Raw genomic sequence first — 12805 nt, forward strand, 5'->3', positions numbered from 1 at the left:
GAGAGAGAGGGAGAGAAAAAAAAAAAGTACAAAGAAGCCAGTAATAAATCATGAAATTTTCAGCCACCAAGAAATAACTCAACATTGAGTGATATCGCCAGGCCTGATAGCCCATGCTTGGCTGAGGCACAAAAATCACTTGAGCCTCGGAGGCAGAGGTTGCAGTGAGACAAGATTACACCATTCCACTCCAGCCTGGGCAACAGAGTCAGACTCTGTCTCGGAAAAATAAAAGAAGTTGATAATTTATACCCCTTTTTTTGGAAATAGGTAGTTAGGTAAGTTGATATATTAATGCATTCAAAATAACTTTGCCTGGTGTGGTGGCTCAGGCCTGCAATCTCAGCACTTTGGGAGGCCAAGGCGGGCAGATCATGAGGTCCGGAGTTAGAGATAATCCTGGCCAACAGAGTGAAACACTGTCTCTACTATAAATACAAAAATTAGCTGAGCATGGTGATGGGTGCCTGTAATCCCATCTTCTTGGGAGGGTGAGGCAGGAGAATTGCTTGAACCTGGGAGGCGTAGGTGAGATTGAGCCGAGATCACACCAGTACACTCCAGCCTGGCAACAGAGCGACACTCTAAAAAAAAAACAAACAAATAACTTTACGTATTTTATATGTGTTTTAGTTCAAATATATATAACTTTCATTTTGCTTGATACAACAGAAGCTGAAGAAACTAAAGGTGGGAGAATTTCTGAACTTCAGATAAATGCCTATGTGAAAGTGATATCTTTTTATTCAACATTCATTAAAATTATGAAAAAAGATAATAAAAGTATCATGATTCTTTTTAATCTGCAGTTTCTATTTTTACCTACAGCTGCTGTATTTTTTGAATTGGTGCATGTTTGAGAGTTTCTGTTTAATGCGTTTATACTTGGATAGCTATTTCTTTTTATTTTTATTATTTATTTATTTATTTATTTATTTATTTATTTATTTTTTGAGACAGAATCTTGCTCTGTTGTCCAGGCTGGAGTGCAGCAGTGCGATCTCGTCTCAGTGCAACCTCCGCCTCCCAGGTTCAAGCGATTCTCCTGCCTCAGCCTCCTGAGTAGCTGGGATTACAGGTGCACACTACCACACTTGGAAATTGTTTTTTAGTAGAGATGGGGCTTCACCATCTTGGCCAGGCTGTTCTCGAACTCCTGACCTCAGGTGATCTGCCCACCTCGGCCTCTCAAAGTGCTGGGATTGCAGGCGTTCAGTCATCGTGCCTGGCCTGGGAGAATATTCTTTATTCATTTTCCTTTTCTTCGGTTTTTCCTTTAACTTCTGACTTTATTGTCATCTAGCTTTGGCTGGGGTTATGGGAAACTCTGAGGCTGGCTGGAGGTTCTTCCCACATGTACTTATGTTTTCCTGCCCAAAGGCCACCGGAGTACTTTCTTTATCGTTGAAATTCAATAGTTTAGCCAGGGTTGGCTCCAGGTCAGTCATTCTGTACTAGTTTTTCCAGGTATACGGTTTGCCCTTTGATTACTATGTACTTCTCTATCTCTGCACACAATCTTCTCTCTTTCTTTCTTTTTCTCTTTCTTTCTTTCTTTCTTTTTCTTTCTTTCTTTCTTTCTTTCTTTCTTTCTCCTTCTTTCCTTTTCCTTCCTTCCTTCCTTCTTTTCTTTCTTTTTTTCATTTTTTTTTCTCTCAACAGGGAAAAAAAAATCTAATAATCTGATTTTAAAATGGACAAAAGATCAGAATAGACATTTCTCAAAAGAAGACATACAAATGACAAATGGGTATTTGAAAAAGTGCTCAACATCATTGATCATCAGAGAAACAGAAATCAAAACTACAATGAGCTATCATCCCACCCCAGTTAAAATGGTTTATATCCAAAAGACAGGCAATAACAAATTCTATTGAGGATGTGGAGAAAAGGGAACCCTGGTACACTGTTGGAGGGAATGTACATTAGTACAACCACTATAGAGAACGGTTTGGAGGGTCCTCAAAAAGCTAAAAGTAGAGCTACTTTATAATCCAGTAAGCCTACTGCTAGGTATATATCCCAAAGAAAGAAAATCAGTATATTGAAGAAATATCTGCATTTCTGTATTTATTGCAACACTATTCACAATAGCTAAGACTGGAAGCAATCTAAGTGTATATCAACAGGTAAATGGATAGAGAAGATGTGGTACATACACACAATGGAGTATTATTCAGCCATGAGAAAGAATAGAATCCTGTTATTTGCGACAACGTGGGTAGAACTGAAGATCATTATGTTAATTAAAATAATCCAGACACAGAAATGCAAATTTTGCATGTTCCCAGTCATTTGTGGGTTCTAAAAATTAAAACAATTGAACTCAAAAATAGAGAGTAGAATGATGATTACCAGAATCTGGGAAGGGTAGTGGGCTGGAGGGGGTGCACAGGAATAATTAATGGGCACAAAAATACAGTTAGAATGAATAAGACGTAGTATTTGGTAGTACAACAGGGTGACTGTAGTAAACAATAATTTATTGAATATTTAAAAATAGCTAAAAGAGGTCAGATGTGGTGGCTTATGTTTGTAATCCCAGCACTTTGGGACGCCAAGGCAGGTGGATCACCTGAGGTCAGGAGTTCGAGACCAGCGTGACCAACATGGCAAAACCCAGTCTCTACTAAAAATACAAAAATTGGCCAAGTGTGATGGCACACACCTGTAGTCCCAGCTATGCAGGAGGCTGAGGCAGGAGAATCGCTTAAACCTGGATGAGGGGGGTGGAGGTTGCAGTGAGCCAAGATCGCACCACTGCACTCCAACCCAGGTGACAGAGATAGACTCCATCTCAAAACAAAACAAACAAAGCAAAAAAGCGATAAGAGCATAATTGGATTGTTTGTAAAGCAAAGAAAGGACAAACACTTAAGGTGATGGGTATCCCAGTAACCCTCCTGTGATTATTACACATTACATGCCTGTATCAAAACATCTCATGCACCCCATAAATATATATACCTACTAAGTACCCACAGAAATTAAAAGTAAAGCATTTAAAACTCCCTATCTTGGCCAGATGTGGGGCATCCACCTGTAATGCCAGTGTTTTTTGAGGCCAGGATGGGAGAATCACTTGAGTCTGGGAGTTTGAGACCGAGACCCACCTAGGCAACATAACAAGACTCCTGTCTCTAATAATAAAAAACTTAGCCAGGCATGGTGGGGCTCATGCCAGTAGTTCCAGCTCCTTGGGAGGCTGAGACAGCAGGATCCCTTGAACCCAGGAGGTTGAGGCTGCAGTGAGCTATGATTGCCCCACTGCACTCCAGCCTGGGTGATAGAGCGAGACCATGTCTCTTAAAAAAACAAACCAATCCTAGCATGATCTGACCCTGCCTGCCACCCTCTATTCTTTTCCTCTTGCTTATTGTGCAGCAGGCATCTGGGCTGCTTTTCTGCTCCTGTAAATGCCAAGTGGTTTCCCTCTTCAGGACCTTTGCACATGCCCTCCGCTGCCCGAAATGGACTTCCCATACCTCCTGCTGAAGCTGGATTTTTCTCATGTTTCAGACCTCAGCTCCCACATCACCTTGGCAGAGAAATCCTCCCTCATCCTCTGGAGGGGGAATCATCCTGCTTTTCATTGCCTCCTCCTGCCGGGTTTTCCCAAAGCAGATATCACACTCAAAAATCAGCTTGCTATTTATTGAATTGCTTGTCTGTATGTCCTCCTCCCAAACTCACACCAAATCAGAACAGAGGCTCCCTGCGGCAGGAGTCCCATCTTATTCATTTTCAGAACCTAATACAGTACTTGGCACATAGTAGGCACACAATAAATGTCATTAGAATGAATAAGTATCAAGGGGCCGGCTGTAGTGGCTCATGCCTCTAACCCCAGCACTTTGAGAGGCCGAGGCAGGTGGATCACCTCGGGTTAGGAGTTCGAGACCAGCCTGGCCAACATGGTGAAACCTCGTCTCTACTAAAAATACAAAAATTAGCTGGGCATGGTGGTGCACACCTGTAATCCCAGCTACTGGGGAGGCTGAGGCAGGAGAACCACTTGAATCTGGGAGGTGGATATTGCAGTGAGCTAAGATTGTGCAACTACACTCCAGCCTGGGTGACAGAGTGTGACTCCATCTCAATAAATAAATAAATAAAAAGAACAAAAAAAGAATAAGTATCAAGGAAGGAAGATTTTATGATTTGCCATCTTTACATGGAAATCCTGCTTAACATTGACATTTTCTATTTGATGGTATTTCTATAATACAGAATTGAAACTGAGCTAATTGAAAGAGAATGACTTTGGGCACGGTGACTCATGCCTCGAATTCTAGCACTTTGGGAGGCTGAAGGGGGAGGATCATGTGAGGGTAACATTTTGAGACCAGCCTGGGCAACGTACAGAGAACCCTGTCTCTGCAAAAATAAACATTTAAAAACTGAACCAGGTGTGCCAGGTGCAGTGGCTCATGCCTGTAATCCCAGCACTTTGGGAGGTTGAGGCTGGTGGATCACCTGAGGTCAGGAGTTCAAGACCAGTCAGGCCAACATAGTGAAACCCCATCCCTACTTAAAATACAAAAATTAGCCAGTGTGATGGCGAATGCCTGTAGTTCCAGCTACTCGGGGGGCTGAGACAGGAGATTTGCTTGAACCCGGGAGGCAGAATTTGTAGTGAGCTGAGATCAGGCCATTGCACTCCAGCCTGGATAGCAAGAGTAAAACTTCATCACATGTGGCGGCACGTGCCTGTAGTGCCAGCTCTCAGGAGGCTGAGGGGCGAGAATCACTTGAGCCCGGGAGATAGTGGCTGCAGTGAGCCATGGTTGCACCACTGCACTCCAGCCTGAGGGACAGAACTAGACCTTATAGCAAAAAACAAAAAACAAAATAATCAAATGAAAAAAACCGGGCACGGTGGCTCACGCCTGTAATTCCAGGATTTTGGGAGGCCAAGGCGGGTGAATCACCTGAGGTAAGGAGTTCAAGTCCAGCCTGGCCAACATAGTGAAACACTGGATGTCTCCAGCCCACAGCCAGAGAGGACCTGAGGCCTGCCAGTAGCCGTGGAAGGGGGTTTGAAAGAGGATTCTGAAGCCTTGAGAGAGCTGCAGCCCTGGCTGACAGCCCAATTGTATCCTGGTGAGAGCCTGAGCCAGAGGACACAGCTAACCTCACCCAGATTCCTAGCCCATGGAAACTGTGAGAAAAAAAAGTTTATTGTTTATTAAGCTGCTGAATTGGGGGCAATTTTTACCCAACAAGAGATAACAATTACAAGGATATTGCTTATTACTCAAAATCACTATATAAAGCCCCTGAAAAATTGAAAGCTGCAACCAGGGAAACACTGAAAATCTCCAAGAACACTGTGTTTCTTCTTGAAGACAGTGAGAAAGCATATACATTTGTTTCCCTTTTAGTTTTGGCCACCAGGAAGCTCAGAGCCAAATTTACGATGCAATTTTAATAATTTTGTAAGCCCCTATAGCCTGCTTATCTGTGTTCTGATTCCTGGCCTTTCATTTTATTCTGACTTTTGGTTTTCTTTCTCCTGATTGTATTAGCTCATCTTTATATTTGTCTATATTATTTGAATTATGGCAAACCACCTCAAATTCAGCTTACAGAGAAGCAAGGCATTCCTAAGTTGTTGTTGTTGAGTCTTTCACTCTATCACCCAGACTGGAGTGCAGTGGCACGATCTCTGCCTCCTGGGTTGCAGCAATTCTCACGCCTCAGCCTCCCGAGTAGCTGGGATTACAGGCGCCCACCACTACACTCGGCTTTTTTTTTTTTTTTTTTTTTTGTATTTTTATTAGAGATGGGGGTTTCACTGTGTAGACCAGGCTGGTCTCGAAGTCCTGACCTCAAGTGATCCACCTGCCTCGGCCTCCCAAAGCGTTGGGATTACAGACTGTGAGCCACCGCGCCAGCCCATAAATCATTTTATAAAAACAGTTTTTTAATTCAAAACATACTTTTGCACATTAAAAAAAAGAAGTGTTGCACAGGTTGAACACAGAGTGCCCAGAGTTGGTAGTGGGAAGATGAGGTCATAGGAGTGTGGCTCTAAATTTCCGAGCATTGCCAGGGTTGATTTGGATTGGGTCAGAAATATCAAGTGATAACGACGAAAAAGGGAAAAAGGATGAGAATCCAGAGGGAGGGGCCGAGGCCTCCCCCAGTCACCCACAGTAGCATCCTTGCAATGTGTTCCTTGCACCGGTCCCTTAAGTCCCTCCCGCGCTAGCCGCCCGGTCCCGCCCGGCCCCGCCCCTCCTGGGCCCTGCCCCTCCAGACCCCGCCCTTCCCCGCCCCGCCCCGCCCCTCTCTAGCCCGGGCCCCACCCCTTCCCGGGCCCCACTCCTGGAGCGCACCTTGCCCGCGCCCGCCTCAGTCTCTGCCGGCCATCCGGCGTCCCGGCGGTTGCGTGGTCTGCCCCCTCCCTCCGCGCCGGCGCGCGCCTTCCCCGCCCCGCAGGCCTCACTCGGTTCAGGGCCGTTGGGCCGCACGCCTGTTGGGGCGGGGCTGGAGCGGGTGACCGAGCCAATGGGGCGCGGCGGTGGCGGCTGTGTCCGACCCAGACGGGCTGAGGGAGGCGGAGGGAGGCGGAGGGAGGCGGAGGGAGGCGGAGGGAGGCGGCGTCGGCGGCAGTAGCGGAGTGGGGAAGGTGGCGGCGCCCGTCCTGCTGAGAGTGTCGGTGCGGCGGTGGGAGAGAGTGACCGACATGCAGTGTGCGCCGCCGCCGGGATCCTGCTCTCCATCTGCGCCTACCATGTGGAGCTGGAGAAGAAGCGGGACCACGGGCCCTCTGCGACCTAGGACTCTGGATGAAGTGCTCCGCTGCGCTTGCCTCCAGGTAGCCGGCGTTGGGGAGTGGGGCCGGGGGCGGCCGAGCGGGGCGAGCGCAGAGGCCCAGGCCTGGGGGCGCGCGGCTGGAGCTCGGGACTGGAGGCGGCGGGGACCGGGCCGCGGGGGGCACTGACGTGGTCGGGCCGGGCGGGGGCGACCCGAGCCCAGGTCACGGGGAGGAGGTGGCGGTGCCGCGAGGCCGCCGGGGAGGAATGAGGTGGCAGAGTGCAGCCGGGAGGCCGGGGCAGACGGGGAGCGGTCGGGCGGGCTGGGGCCGGGCTGGGCAGGAGCGCGAGGGGGCTGCGGAGGGTGGGTCTCGGCCGGCTTGACAGGTTTCCTGGTTGTCGGGAGGCGGCCGGGGATGTGGGACCCTGTCCGCCGCACCCGCAAGACCAGCGGCCACCTCTTGTCCCCACCATCGCTGCAGCCGAGGCTCTGGGGCCGGCTCCGACCCGAGGAGGGTTGCGTTTTCCACTGTCTTCGTGATGCTGGGTCAGGTGTTTCCGTGGTCAGGCCTCTTTGTACTCCAGCGCTGGTGAGAATTTGCAGACTTACTGGGACGGTGACATTTGCGGATAAACGCGAATTTGACCCTATTCTGGAAGAAGTAACCGGCACTTAACATATCTGATTTCTTGGATTCCCCCTCGTATATTTCAGTGTGCCAGGAAGGGGGGAAATGGTCTGAGTTCGAGTCTAGTTTAAGCTTCATTGGAGTAAAGGACAAGTATGTTATGTTTATGGCGGTGTTTTAGGCATTGGGATGACTTTTAAACATTGTTGCTTATTAATATAATAGGATACCCATAACAGATTAAAAACACACGCTTTGCTAAACTGGAGCTATTGGTTTGGTTACTGATCATTTTAGGTTTTTTTTTTTTTTTTTTAATGTTGTAATTGGTTTGGCTGTTAGGTTTTATTTTAATGCTTTAAATTTCCCTAGGCAAGTTACTTTGAAAAAGGGGGGAATTTACATTTTAAAAGAGGCTGCTGTTTTTTTTTTTTAGTGAGGTGATTAAAAACATAACAAAAGTCGAAGGAATGATTTCAAAATTGGTAGGTTACGATTTTAATAGAGACTATGTCTCATATTTAGATGTTTGTTTTTTTTTTTGTTTTTTTTTTTTTTTTTGAGACGGAGTCTGGCTCTGTCGCCCAGGCTGGAGTGCAGTGGCCGGATCTCAGCTCACTGCAAGCTCCGCCTCCCGGGTTTACGCCATTCTCCTGCCTCAGCCTCCGGAGTAGCTGGGACTACAGGCGCCCGCCACCTCGCCCGGCTAGTTTTTTGTATTTTTAGTAGAGACGGGGTTTCACCGTGTTCGCCAGGATGGTCTCGATATCCTGACCTCGTGATCCGCCCGTCTCGGCTATTAACAGTAGCCACATTTGAGCGATTTCTTCCCTTCCTGTTGATTGGTAAATTGGTATGTATCAGACATGTATAAATCACTAGTTTATTTCGACTCACATATTGTTGATTACGTGAACAAGGTAGCATTGGAGTTTGTCTTGTTATTGGTTACAAACTTTAGGGAGCTGATCTTTCCACTTAGCTTTTTTCATAGACCAGATACTCTCTCGTTTGCTCTTAAACAAAAATCGTGTCGCTTTTTACAGGGGAAATAATTATCATAAGGCCAAATGAAACATTTTAAAAATGCATTTAAAATGTAGGTATCAGGTTACAGGGGAAAATACACGGATGTGACAAAAAGCTCATATTTGTTGTTGGTTATTCAGACCAAGGTTAATAGGCTGATTAGACTCTCAGATACTCTTTGAGAACCATTGAGTGTCTTTTATGCAAATATTTTTATGTTAGTTCCACTGTCAGAAAGGACTTTTAAACTTGTAAGTACCTTCCACCCAAAGTTAGTTGAATGAATAAATACATAAGAAAAACATGTAGCAGCACATTTCAAGTATTTAAGAAACAAGAAGAGCTAAAAATAACTTTTGATCCTAGTTTAATATGGAATTTAAGCAGAATTTTTACCAATTTTCGATTTTATTTTTTTTGAAACAAGTAGTCTGTAAAAAATGGACCTTTTAACATTGGGGCATGGAAAGAGTACTTTACTGTATGCTTAAGTTGTTTTATTTTTTGAGAGGGAGTCTTGCTGTTGTCGCCCAGGCTGGAGGGCAATGACGCGATCTTGGCTCGCTGCAACCTCCGCCTCCAGGATTCAAGTGATTCTCCTGCCTCAGCCTCCCCAATAGCTGGGATTACAGACTCCCGCCATCATGCCAGGCTAATTTTTGTATTTTTAGTATAGAGGGAGTTTTTCCATGTTGGCCAGGCTGGTCTCAAACTCCTGACTTCGGTTGATCCACCTGCCTCGACCTCCCAAAGTGTGGGGTTACCACGGTGAGCCACTGCGCCCGGCCTTAAGAATTTTAAGTTCTTAAAATTGCCGTTTCTTGGCTGGGCAAGGTGGCTCACGCCACAATCCCAGCCCTCTGGGAGGCTGAGGCAGGCGGATCAACTGAGGTCAGGAGTTTGAGACAGGCCTGGCCAACATAGTGAAACCCCATCTCTACTAAAAAATACAAAAATTAGCCTGGCGTGGTGGCGCATGTCTGTAGTCCCAGCTACTCAGTAGGCTAAGGCAGGAGAATGTCTTGAACCCAGGAGGCAGAGGTTGCAGTGAGCCGAGATCGCGCCATTGCACTGCAGCCTGGGCGACAAGAGTGACTCCATCTCAAAAAAAAAAAAAAAAAGAACTTTTCTTTGAAAAAGAGAGTTTCGAACCATTTAATAAGCATACACTCTAAGTATTCTCATAGTTATATATCCGGCAAGAGCTCTGTGTTTGTGCACCATAAAACATCAAGTAGTATATTAAAAGTATATATAAGTACATGTAAGACTAAAGGTAACTGGATCTCTTCATAGTTTTCAATGTGAATTTAATATGTTGTGACTTAAAGTGATATTTCGTTGTATAGCTGTGGACATAAAATAGTTTAACTTAGATGCTTGCTAAAGGAGGACGGGTAAAAATAAGATACGCTAATAAGAAGAGTAAATAACTTATTTGCCATCTATACAGTGAAATTATTTTAAGAAATTTGTTCAATTTGATGAGTCTGTTTATAAACTACTTGCAAAAATCAAGTAGTTTATAAACTAATGATTTAATAAATGAATTTACAAATCAACTTGTTTTTCAAGTAGTTTATAAACAGGCTGATCAAAATCACATGTGTGTATATACATATATAATCACATATATTTGTACATGTATAGACTCATTTTCTTTTGGAAGTGGGTAGACAAAATATTGAAAGTTTTTATTTTGTCAACCTGAAAGAGACTTTAAACGAAAGCTGATTATTGGAGACCTCAAGTTAGTTTATTATGATAGTGATTGCCATGTAGCAGTACTATTCCAAATGTGACTGTTTTAGGAAAAGACAGTTTGAGCCCAGAGGAAAGTTAACAGATGAAAAAGATTCTGAAGAAAGTAATCTTCGAGGATCCAGAGTCAGCACGTGGTTTTGGATTGCTTAAACTCACTTTATTCTCATTTCACAATCCCTAAATGTCTTAACCCAAACAGAATAAGGTAGAGATTAATGAGAGAATCTTGAGGGGCATCTGTGTGTAAAGTCCTCTATTATTCTGGGGAGGCATAATGATGGGAAGTTCCAGACTTTTAGATTTCTAAAGAAATATTTTCCCCAAATTAGGAGGCTACAATAGAAATGCTGATTTTTTAATTCTACCAGGTACAGCCAATAAAAAGAGTAACACACCACTATCTCCTATCACCATCATTTCATTTAACAAGAGAATATTTCCATTCAAACAATTTGAAAGAACAGAATCTCTCAGAATAAAAGATCTTTAAATGGGGAATCATTTAGCTCTATGGAAAAGTTTACTTTCAGACCAGCCTGGCCAACATGCTGAAAGCCCATCTCTAGTAAAAATACAAAATTATCTGAGCGTGGTGGCATACACCTGTAATCCTAGCTACTCCAGAGGCTGAGGCAGGAGAATCACTTAAACCCTGGAGGCCGAAGTTGCGGCAAGCTGAGATCGCACCATTGCACGCCACCGTGTGTGACACAGCGAGACTCGGTCTCAAAAAAAAAAAAAAGTTTACTTTCATGTTCTTACTATTTCCCATAAATCATTGAAAACTCTGCTACAAACCTGCACCAGCCTGCCAGCTAACATTAAGTTAGCAATCCCTGCCTCCTTGGTTTGGTACACTGAGCTCAAATCTAAGGAATATGTGTGGGCTTCCAGCCCTCCCAGTTCTTAGACTTGTAGCCGTATCTTCATGATGCCTGTTTCTTATCTTAATTAGGGATGTTAACATCTACTTAGGGCCTGGTGCAGTGGTTCACACCCATAATCCCAGCACTTTGGGAGGCTGACACCTAGCAGAGCTCTTGAGCTTAGGTTTCAGACCAGCCTGGGCAACAGGGCAAAACCCTGCCTGTGCAAAAAATACAAAAGTTAACCGGGCATGGTGGCACATGCCTGTATTTCCAGCTTTTTGGGAGCCTGAGGTGTGAGGATCACTTGAGCTTGGGAGGCCGAGGTCCATAGTGAGCCGTGATGGTGCCACTGCACTCCTGCCTAGTTGGTAGAGAGAGACCCTGTCTCAAAAAAGAAACAAATAAACCAAAAAAACGTACTTTGCTAGATGAGTGTTAGGATGAAAAGTGATACATGTATGTTCCTGAAATAAAGTTTGTCCTCAGTTGTAGCTGTCACCATTGATTGGAGATGTTCCTTTTTTTTCAGTGTTTGATAATAAGTGCCTTTACGTATAATAAGTTTCTTGTATATACTTGTTTATGTATTTGGATATTAATTGTTTTAATGTAGCATATTGCTGACATAAAGACGTGTTCATTTAAAACAATTTTGAAGTTGTGCAAGAGAAAGTAATATGCGGAATTTTTTTTTTTTTTAGATGGAATCTTGCTCTGTCACCCAGGCTGGAGTGCAGTGACGCGATCTCAGTTCACTGCAACCTCTGCCTCATGCATTCAAGTGATTCTCCTATCTCAGCCGCCCGAGTAGCTGGGATTTCAGGCACCTGCCACTATGCTTGGGTAAGTTTTGTATTTTCAACGGAGACAGGGTCTTGCCATATTGGCCAGGCTGGTCTTGAACTCCTGACCTCTGGTGATCCACCTGCCTCAGCCTCCCAAAGTGCTGAGATTACAGGTGGTATCCACTGTGGCCTGTTTTAATATGCAAAATATTCTATGTAAGTATTTCCTGTATATTAGACCCCCTCTACGAAGGGTTTCTATGTAAGCATAGTACAAATGATCTGGAAAGGCTCATAGACTTGGCAAATCTATGTTTCTTAAAACTATAAAAATAGTCTGGTTGTCCTATGGTATATGTATAGGACATATACTATAGGGTATTGGTTCCAAGACCCCTGTTTTTACCAAAATCCTGGCATAGTCAAGCTCCCACTGTGGGCCCTGCAGAACCTGGGTATATGAAAAGTTGGGCCTCCATATATGCAGGTTTCATTCTGCATTTGGTTGAAAAAGATCCACATGTAAGTGGGCCCACGCAGCTTAAACCCATGTTGTTCAAGGGTGCACTGCATTTGAAAATCAAGTCCATGAAAAAGTTGCCATGTTTTACAAAATGTTGAATTTTACTACGTCCCCCATATCAAAATGTTGGATTATTACCTCCCCTGTATCTTAAAGTGCAATCTATTTACTACCCCATTGAGATAATGAAACTTTTAGAATTAGAATAGAACCTCAAGCCGGACATGTTGGTTCACACCTGTAATCCCAGCTGATGTGGGTGGGTCACTTGAGTTTAGGAGTTTGAGACCAGCCTGGCCAACACAGTGAAACCCTCTCTCTACTAAAATTGCAAAAAAATTAGCTGGGTATGGTGGTGGGTGCCTGTAATCCCAGCTACTCAGGAGGCTGAGGCAGGAGAATCGCTTGAACCCAGGAGGCAGAGGTTGCAGTGAGCTGAGATCAC

The 12805-nt window shown here is 44.7% G+C and overlaps 1 protein-coding gene across 12 annotated transcripts in view; it reads left to right on the plus strand.

The window, feature by feature from the left end:
• Positions 1–6609: 6609 nt before the first annotated feature.
• The window catches only part of LOC119622969 (argininosuccinate lyase-like), an 84876-nt gene continuing 78680 nt past the window's right edge, over positions 6610–12805 (plus strand). For 11 of the 12 annotated variants that reach the window (XR_012090258.1, XR_012090265.1, XR_012090263.1 and 8 more), the window contains exons 1-2: positions 6610–6823; positions 11754–11895. The gene's annotated coding sequence lies outside the window, so the exon portion shown is untranslated. The remainder of the gene's footprint in view (positions 6824–11753; positions 11896–12805) is intronic. The other variant, XR_012090260.1, reaches the window with a different exon arrangement.

This window comes from Chlorocebus sabaeus, chromosome 21, assembly GCF_047675955.1.
Source record: "Chlorocebus sabaeus isolate Y175 chromosome 21, mChlSab1.0.hap1, whole genome shotgun sequence".
NCBI lineage: Eukaryota > Metazoa > Chordata > Mammalia > Primates > Cercopithecidae > Chlorocebus > Chlorocebus sabaeus.